The sequence below is a fragment of the Salvelinus namaycush genome, chromosome 21 (assembly GCF_016432855.1).
Source record: "Salvelinus namaycush isolate Seneca chromosome 21, SaNama_1.0, whole genome shotgun sequence".
Taxonomy (NCBI): Eukaryota; Metazoa; Chordata; class Actinopteri; order Salmoniformes; family Salmonidae; genus Salvelinus; species Salvelinus namaycush.
Window position 1 is genome coordinate 56,692,283 of NC_052327.1, and position 8,081 is coordinate 56,700,363.

Sequence of the window (8,081 nt, forward strand, 5' to 3'; positions counted from 1 at the left end):
CTATAGCAGGCCGTGTTTTGAAGTGTCTGTCCAATAGCAGGCCGTGTTTTGAAGTGTCTGTCCAATAGCAGGCCGTGTTTTGAAGTCTGTCCTATAGCAGGCCGTGTTTTGAAGTGTCTGTCCAATAGCAGGCCGTGTTTTGAAGTGTCTGTCCAATAGCAGGCCGTGTTTTGAAGTGTCTGTTCTATAGCAGGCCGTGTTTTGAAGTGTCTGTCCTATAGCAGGCCGTGTTTTTGAAGTGTCTGTCCTATAGCAGGCCGTGTTTTGAAGTGTCTGTCCTATAGCAGGCCGTGTTTTGAAGTCTGTCCTATAGCAGGCCGTGTTTTGAAGTGTCTGTCCAATAGCAGGCCGTGTTTTGAAGTGTCTGTCCAATAGCAGGCCGTGTTTTGAAGTGTCTGTCCTATAGCAGGCCGTGTTTTGAAGTGTCTGTCCTATAGCAGGCCGTGTTTTGAAGTGTCTGTCCTATAGCAGGCTGTGTTTTGAAGTGTGTCCAATAGCAGGCCGTGTTTTGAAGTGTCTGTCCTATAGCAGGCCGTGTTTTGAAGTGTCTGTCCAATAGCAGGCCGTGTTTTGAAGTGTGTCCAATAGCAGGCCGTGTTTTGAAGTGTCTGTCCAATAGCAGGCCGTGTTTTGAAGTGTCTGTCCAATAGCAGGCCGTGTTTTGAAGTGTCTGTCCAATAGCAGGCCGTGTTTTGAAGTGTCTGTCCAATAGCAGGCCGTGTTTTGAAGTGTCTGTCCGATAGCAGGCCGTGTTTTGAAGTGTCTGTCCTATAGCAGGCCGTGTTTTGAAGTGTCTGTCCTATAGCAGGCCGTGTTTTGAAGTGTCTGTCCTATAGCAGGCCGTGTTTTGAAGTGTCTGTCCAATAGCAGGCCGTGTTTTGAAGTGTCTGTCCAATAGCAGGCCGTGTTTTGAAGTGTCTGTCCTATAGCAGGCCGTGTTTTGAAGTGTGTCCAATAGCAGGCCGTGTTTTGAAGTGTCTGTCCTATAGCAGGCCACGTTTTGAAGTGTGTCCAATAGCAGGCCGTGTTTTGAAGTGTCTGTCCTATAGCAGGCCGTGTTTTGAAGTGTCTGTTCTATAGCAGGCCGTGTTTTGAAGTGTCTGTCCTATAGCAGGCCGTGTTTTGAAGTGTGTCCAATAGCAGGCCGTGTTTTGAAGTGTCTGTCCTATAGCAGGCCACGTTTTGAAGTGTGTCCAATAGCAGGCCGTGTTTTGAAGTGTCTGTCCTATAGCAGGCCGTGTTTTGAAGTGTCTGTCCTATAGCAGGCCGTGTTTTGAAGTGTCTGTCCAATAGCAGGCCGTGTTTTGAAGTGTCTGTCCTATAGCAGGCCACGTTTTGAAGTGTGTCCAATAGCAGGCCGTGTTTTGAAGTGTCTGTCCAATAGCAGGCCGTGTTTTGAAGTGTCTGTCCTATAGCAGGCCGTGTTTTGAAGTGTCTGTCCTATAGCAGGCCGTGTTTTGAAGTGTCTGTCCTATAGCAGGCCGTGTTTTGAAGTGTCTGTCCTATAGCAGGCCGTGTTTTGAAGTGTCTGTTCCTATAGCAGGCCGTGTTTTGAAGTGTCTGTCCTATAGCAGGCCGTGTTTTGAAGTGTCTGTCCTATAGCAGGCCGTGTTTTGAAGTGTCTGTTCTATAGCAGGCCGTGTTTTGAAGTGTCTGTCCTATAGCAGGCCGTGTTTTGAAGTGTCTGTCCTATAGCAGGCCGTGTTTTTGAAGTGTCTGTCCTATAGCAGGCCGTGTTTTGAAGTGTCTGTCCTATAGCAGGCCGTGTTTTGAAGTCTGTCCTATAGCAGGCCGTGTTTTGAAGTGTCTGTCCAATAGCAGGCCGTGTTTTGAAGTGTCTGTCCAATAGCAGGCCGTGTTTTGAAGTGTCTGTTCTATAGCAGGCCGTGTTTTGAAGTGTCTGTCCTATAGCAGGCCGTGTTTTGAAGTGTCTGTCCTATAGCAGGCCGTGTTTTGAAGTGTCTGTCCTATAGCAGGCCGTGTTTTGAAGTGTGTCCAATAGCAGGCCGTGTTTTGAAGTGTCTGTCCTATAGCAGGCCGTGTTTTGAAGTGTCTGTCCAATAGCAGGCCGTGTTTTGAAGTGTGTCCAATAGCAGGCCGTGTTTTGAAGTGTCTGTCCAATAGCAGGCCGTGTTTTGAAGTGTCTGTCCAATAGCAGGCCGTGTTTTGAAGTGTCTGTCCGATAGCAGGCCGTGTTTTGAAGTGTCTGTCCGATAGCAGGCCGTGTTTTGAAGTGTCTGTCCTATAGCAGGCCGTGTTTTGAAGTGTCTGTCCTATAGCAGGCCGTGTTTTGAAGTGTCTGTCCTATAGCAGGCCGTGTTTTGAAGTGTCTGTCCAATAGCAGGCCGTGTTTTGAAGTGTCTGTCCAATAGCAGGCCGTGTTTTGAAGTGTCTGTCCTATAGCAGGCCGTGTTTTGAAGTGTCTGTCCTATAGCAGGCCGTGTTTTGAAGTGTCTGTCCTATAGCAGGCCGTGTTTTGAAGTGTCTGTCCTATAGCAGGCCGTGTTTTGAAGTGTCTGTCCTATAGCAGGCCGTGTTTTGAAGTGTCTGTCCAATAGCAGGCCGTGTTTTGAAGTGTCTGTCCAATAGCAGGCCGTGTTTTGAAGTGTCTGTCCTATAGCAGGCCGTGTTTTGAAGTGTCTGTCCTATAGCAGGCCGTGTTTTGAAGTGTCTGTCCAATAGCAGGCCGTGTTTTTGAAGTGTCTGTCCAATAGCAGGCCGTGTTTTGAAGTGTCTGTCCTATAGCAGGGCCGTGTTTTGAAGTGTCTGTCCTATAGCAGGCCGTGTTTTGAAGTGTCTGTCCAATAGCAGGCCGTGTTTTGAAGTTTCTGTCCTATAGCAGGCCGTGTTTTGAAGTGTCTGTCCAATAGCAGGCCGTGTTTTGAAGTGTCTGTCCAATAGCAGGCCGTGTTTTGAAGTGTCTGTCCTATAGCAGGCCGTGTTTTGAAGTGTCTGTCCTATAGCAGGCCACGTTTTGAAGTGTGTCCAATAGCAGGCCGTGTTTTGAAGTGTCTGTCCTATAGCAGGCCGTGTTTTGAAGTGTCTGTCCTATAGCAGGCCGTGTTTTGAAGTGTCTGTCCAATAGCAGGCCGTGTTTTGAAGTGTCTGTCCTATAGCAGGCCACGTTTTGAAGTGTGTCCAATAGCAGGCCGTGTTTTGAAGTGTCTGTCCAATAGCAGGCCGTGTTTTGAAGTGTCTGTCCTATAGCAGGCCGTGTTTTGAAGTGTCTGTCCTATAGCAGGCCGTGTTTTGAAGTGTCTGTCCTATAGCAGGCCGTGTTTTGAAGTGTCTGTCCTATAGCAGGCCGTGTTTTGAAGTGTCTGTCCTATAGCAGGCCGTGTTTTGAAGTGTCTGTTCTATAGCAGGCCGTGTTTTGAAGTGTCTGTCCTATAGCAGGCCGTGTTTTGAAGTGTCTGTCCTATAGCAGGCCGTGTTTTGAAGTGTCTGTTCTATAGCAGGCCGTGTTTTGAAGTGTCTGTCCTATAGCAGGCCGTGTTTTGAAGTGTCTGTCCTATAGCAGGCCGTGTTTTTGAAGTGTCTGTCCTATAGCAGGCCGTGTTTTGAAGTGTCTGTCCTATAGCAGGCCGTGTTTTGAAGTCTGTCCTATAGCAGGCCGTGTTTTGAAGTGTCTGTCCAATAGCAGGCCGTGTTTTGAAGTGTCTGTCCAATAGCAGGCCGTGTTTTGAAGTGTCTGTTCTATAGCAGGCCGTGTTTTGAAGTGTCTGTCCTATAGCAGGCCGTGTTTTGAAGTGTCTGTCCTATAGCAGGCCGTGTTTTGAAGTGTCTGTCCTATAGCAGGCCGTGTTTTGAAGTGTGTCCAATAGCAGGCCGTGTTTTGAAGTGTCTGTCCTATAGCAGGCCGTGTTTTGAAGTGTCTGTCCAATAGCAGGCCGTGTTTTGAAGTGTGTCCAATAGCAGGCCGTGTTTTGAAGTGTCTGTCCAATAGCAGGCCGTGTTTTGAAGTGTCTGTCCGATAGCAGGCCGTGTTTTGAAGTGTCTGTCCGATAGCAGGCCGTGTTTTGAAGTGTCTGTCCGATAGCAGGCCGTGTTTTGAAGTGTCTGTCCTATAGCAGGCCGTGTTTTGAAGTGTCTGTCCTATAGCAGGCCGTGTTTTGAAGTGTCTGTCCAATAGCAGGCCGTGTTTTGAAGTGTCTGTCCAATAGCAGGCCGTGTTTTGAAGTGTCTGTCCTATAGCAGGGCCGTGTTTTGAAGTGTCTGTCCTATAGCAGGCCGTGTTTTGAAGTGTCTGTCCTATAGCAGGCCGTGTTTTGAAGTGTCTGTCCTATAGCAGGCCGTGTTTTGAAGTGTCTGTCCAATAGCAGGCCGTGTTTTGAAGTGTCTGTCCAATAGCAGGCCGTGTTTTGAAGTGTCTGTCCTATAGCAGGCCGTGTTTTGAAGTGTCTGTCCTATAGCAGGCCGTGTTTTGAAGTGTCTGTCCAATAGCAGGCCGTGTTTTGAAGTGTCTGTCCAATAGCAGGCCGTGTTTTGAAGTGTCTGTCCTATAGCAGGCGTGTTTTGAAGTGTCTGTCCTATAGCAGGCCGTGTTTTGAAGTGTCTGTCCTAATAGCAGGCCGTGTTTTGAAGTTTCTGTCATATAGCAGGCCGTGTTTGAAGTGTCTGTCCTATAGCAGGCCGTGTTTTGAAGTGTCTGTCCTAATAGCAGGCCGTGTTTTGAAGTGTCTGTCTATAGCAGGCCGTGTTTTGAAGTGTCTGTCCTATAGCAGGCCGTGTTTTGAAGTGTCTGTCCAATAGCAGGCCGTGTTTTGAAGTGTCTGTCCTATAGCAGGCCGTGTTTTGAAGTGTCTGTCCTATAGCAGGCGTGTTTTGAAGTGTCTGTCCAATAGCAGGCCGTGTTTTGAAGTGTCTGTCCAATATGCAGGCCGTGTTTTGAGTCGTCCTATAGCAGGCCGTGTTTTGAAGTGTCTGTCCTATAGCAGGCCGTGTTTTGAAGTGTCTGTCCAATAGCAGGCCGTGTTTTGAAGTGTCTGTCCAATAGCAGGCCGTGTTTTGAAGTGTCTGTCCTATAGCAGGCCGTGTTTTGAAGGTCTGTCCAATAGCAGGCCGTGTTTGAAGTGTCTGTCCAATAGCAGGCCGTGTTTTGAAGTCTGTCTATAGCAGGCCGTGTTTGAAGTGTCTGTCCAATAGCAGGCGTGTTTTTTGAAGTCTGTCCAAATAGCAGGCCGTGTTTGAAGTGTCTGTTCTATAGCAGGCCGTGTTTTGAAGTGTCTGTCCTATAGCAGGCCGTGTTTTGAAGTGTCTGTCCTATAGCAGGCCGTGTTTTGAAGTGTCTGTCCTATAGCAGGCCGTGTTTTGAAGTGTCTGTCCTATAGCAGGCCGTGTTTTGAAGTGTCTGTCCAATAGCAGGCCGTGTTTTGAAAGTGTCTGTCAATAGCAGGCGTGTGTTTTGAAGTGTCTGTCCAATAGCAGCCGTGTTTTGAAGTGTCTGTCCTATAGCAGGCCGTGTTTTGAAGTGTCTGTCCTATAGCAGGCCGTGTTTGAAGTGTCTGTCCTATAGCAGGCCGTGTTTTGAAGTGTGTCCAATAGCAGGCCGTTGTTTGAAGTGTCTGTCCTATAGCAGGCCGTGTTTTGAAGTGTCTGTCCAATAGCAGGCCGTGTTTTGAAGTGTGTCCAATAGCAGGCCGTTGTTTTGAAGTGTCTGTCCAATAGCAGGCCGTCGTTTTGAAGTGTCTGTCCTATAGCAGGCCGTGTTTTGAAGTGTCTGTCCAATAGCAGGCCGCGTTTTGAAGTGTCTGTCCGATAGCAGGCCGAGTTTTGAGTTCTGTCCTATAGCAGGCCGTGTTTTTGAAGTGTCTGTCCAATAGCAGCCGTGTTTTGAAGTGTCTGTCCTATAGCAGGCCGTGTTTGAAGTGTCTGTCCAATAGCAGGCCGTGTTTTGAAGTGTCTGTCCAATAGCAGGCCGTTGTTTTGAAGTGTCTGTCCTATAGCAGGCCGTGTTTTGAAGTGTCTGTCCTATAGCAGGCCGTGTTTTGAAGTGTCCTGTCCTATAGCAGGCCGTGTTTGAAGTGTCTGTCTATAGCAGGCCGTGTTTTGAAGTGTCCTGTCCTATAGCAGGCCGTGTTTTGAAGTGTCTGTCCATATAGCAGGCCGTGTTTTGTAAGTGTCTGTCCTATAGCAGGCCGTGTTTTGAAGTGTCTGTCCTATAGCAGGCCGTGTTTTGAAGTGTCTGTCAATAGAAGGCCGTGTTTTGAAGTGTCTGTCCAATAGCAGGCCGTGTTTGAAGTGTCTGTCCTATAGCAGGCCGTGTTTTGAAGTGTTCTGTCCTATAGCAGGCCGTGTTTTGAAGTGTCTGTCCAATAGCAGGCCGTGTTTTGAAAGTGTCTGTCCAATAGCAGGCCGTGTTTTGAAGTGTCTGTCCTATAGCAGGCCGTGTTTTGAAGTGTCTGTCCAATAGCAGGCCGTGTTTTGAAGTGTCTGTCCTATAGCAGGCCGTGTTTTGAAGTGTCTGTCCAATAGCAGGCCGTGTTTTGAAGTGTCTGTCCTATAGCAGGCCGTGTTTTGAAGTGTCTGTCCTATAGCAGGCCGTGTTTTGAAGTGTCTATCCTATAGCAGGCCACGTTTTGAAGTGTCTGTCCAATAGCAGGCCGTGTTTTGAAGTGTCTGTCCTATAGCAGGCCGTGTTTTGAAGTGTCTGTCCTATAAGCAGGCCGCTGTTTGAAGTGTCTGTCCTATAGCAGGCCGTGTTTTTGAAGTGTCTGTCCTATAGCAGGCCGTGTTTGAAGTGTCTGTCCTATAGCAGGCCGTGTTTTGAAGTGTCTGTCCTATAGCAGGCGGCCGTGTTTTGAAGTGTCTGTCACTATAGCAGGGCCGTGTTTTGAAGTGTCTGTCCTATAGCAGGCCGTGTTTTGAAGTGTCTGTCCTATAGCAGGCACGGTTTTGAAGTGTCTGTCCATAGCAGGCCAGTGTTTTGAAGTGTCTGTCCTATAGCAGGCCGTGTTTGAAGTGTCTGTCCTATAGCAGGCCGTGTTTTGAAGTGTCTGTCCTATAGCAGGCCCGTGTTTGAAGTGTCTGATCCTATAGCAGGCCGTGTTTTGAAGTGTCTGTCCTATAGCAGGCCGTGTTTGAAGTGTCTGTCCTATAGCAGGCCGTGTTTTGAAGTGTCTGTCCTATAGCAGGCCGTGTTTTGAGTGTCTGTCCTATAGCAGGCCGTGTTTTGAAGTGTCTGTCCTATAGCAGGCCGTGTTTGCAAGTGTCGGTCCAATAGCAGGCCGTGTTTTGAAGTGTCTGTCCTATAGCAGGCCGTGTTTTGAAGTGTCTGTCCAATAGCAGGCCGTGTTTTGAAGTGTCTGTCCTATAGCAGGCCGTGTTTTGAAGTGTCTGTCCTATAGCAGGCCGTGTTTTGAAGTGTCTGTCCTATAGCAGGCCGTGTTTTGAAGTGTCTGTCCAATAGCAGGCCGTGTTTGAAGTGTCTGTCAATAGCAGGCCGTGTTTTGAAGTGTCTGTCCAATAGCAGGCGTGTTTGAAGTGTCTGTCCAATAGCAGGCCGTGTTTTGAAGTGTCTGTCCAATAGCAGGCCGTGTTTGAAGTGTCTGTCTATAGCAGGCGTGTTTTGAAGTGTCTGTCCATAGCAGGCCGTGTTTTGAAGTGTCTGTCAATAGCAGGCCGTGTTTTGAAGTGTCTGTCCAATAGCAGGCCGTGTTTTGAAGTGTCTGTCCGATAGAGGCCGTGTTTTGAAGTGTCTGTCCTATAGCAGGCCGTGTTTTGAAGTGTCTGTCCTATAGCAGGCCGTGTTTGAAGTGTCCTGTCCAATTTAGCAGGCCTGTGTTTTGAAGTGTCTGTCCAATTAGCAGGCCGTGTTTTGAAGTGGTCACTGTTTTCCTATAGCAGGCCGTGTTTGAAGTGTCCTGTCCTATAGCAGGCATTCCGTGTGTTTGAAGTGTCTGTCCATAGCAGGAGGCCGTGTTTGAAGTGGTCTGGTCCAATAGCAGGCCGTGTTTCTGTTGAAGTGTTCTGCTCCAATAGCAGCAGTGAGCCGTGTTTTGAAGTGTCTGTCCCAATAGCACGGCCGTGTTTGAAGTGTCTGTTAACCACAAGTAGTAACAGTCATTAAACAACAGTATTAA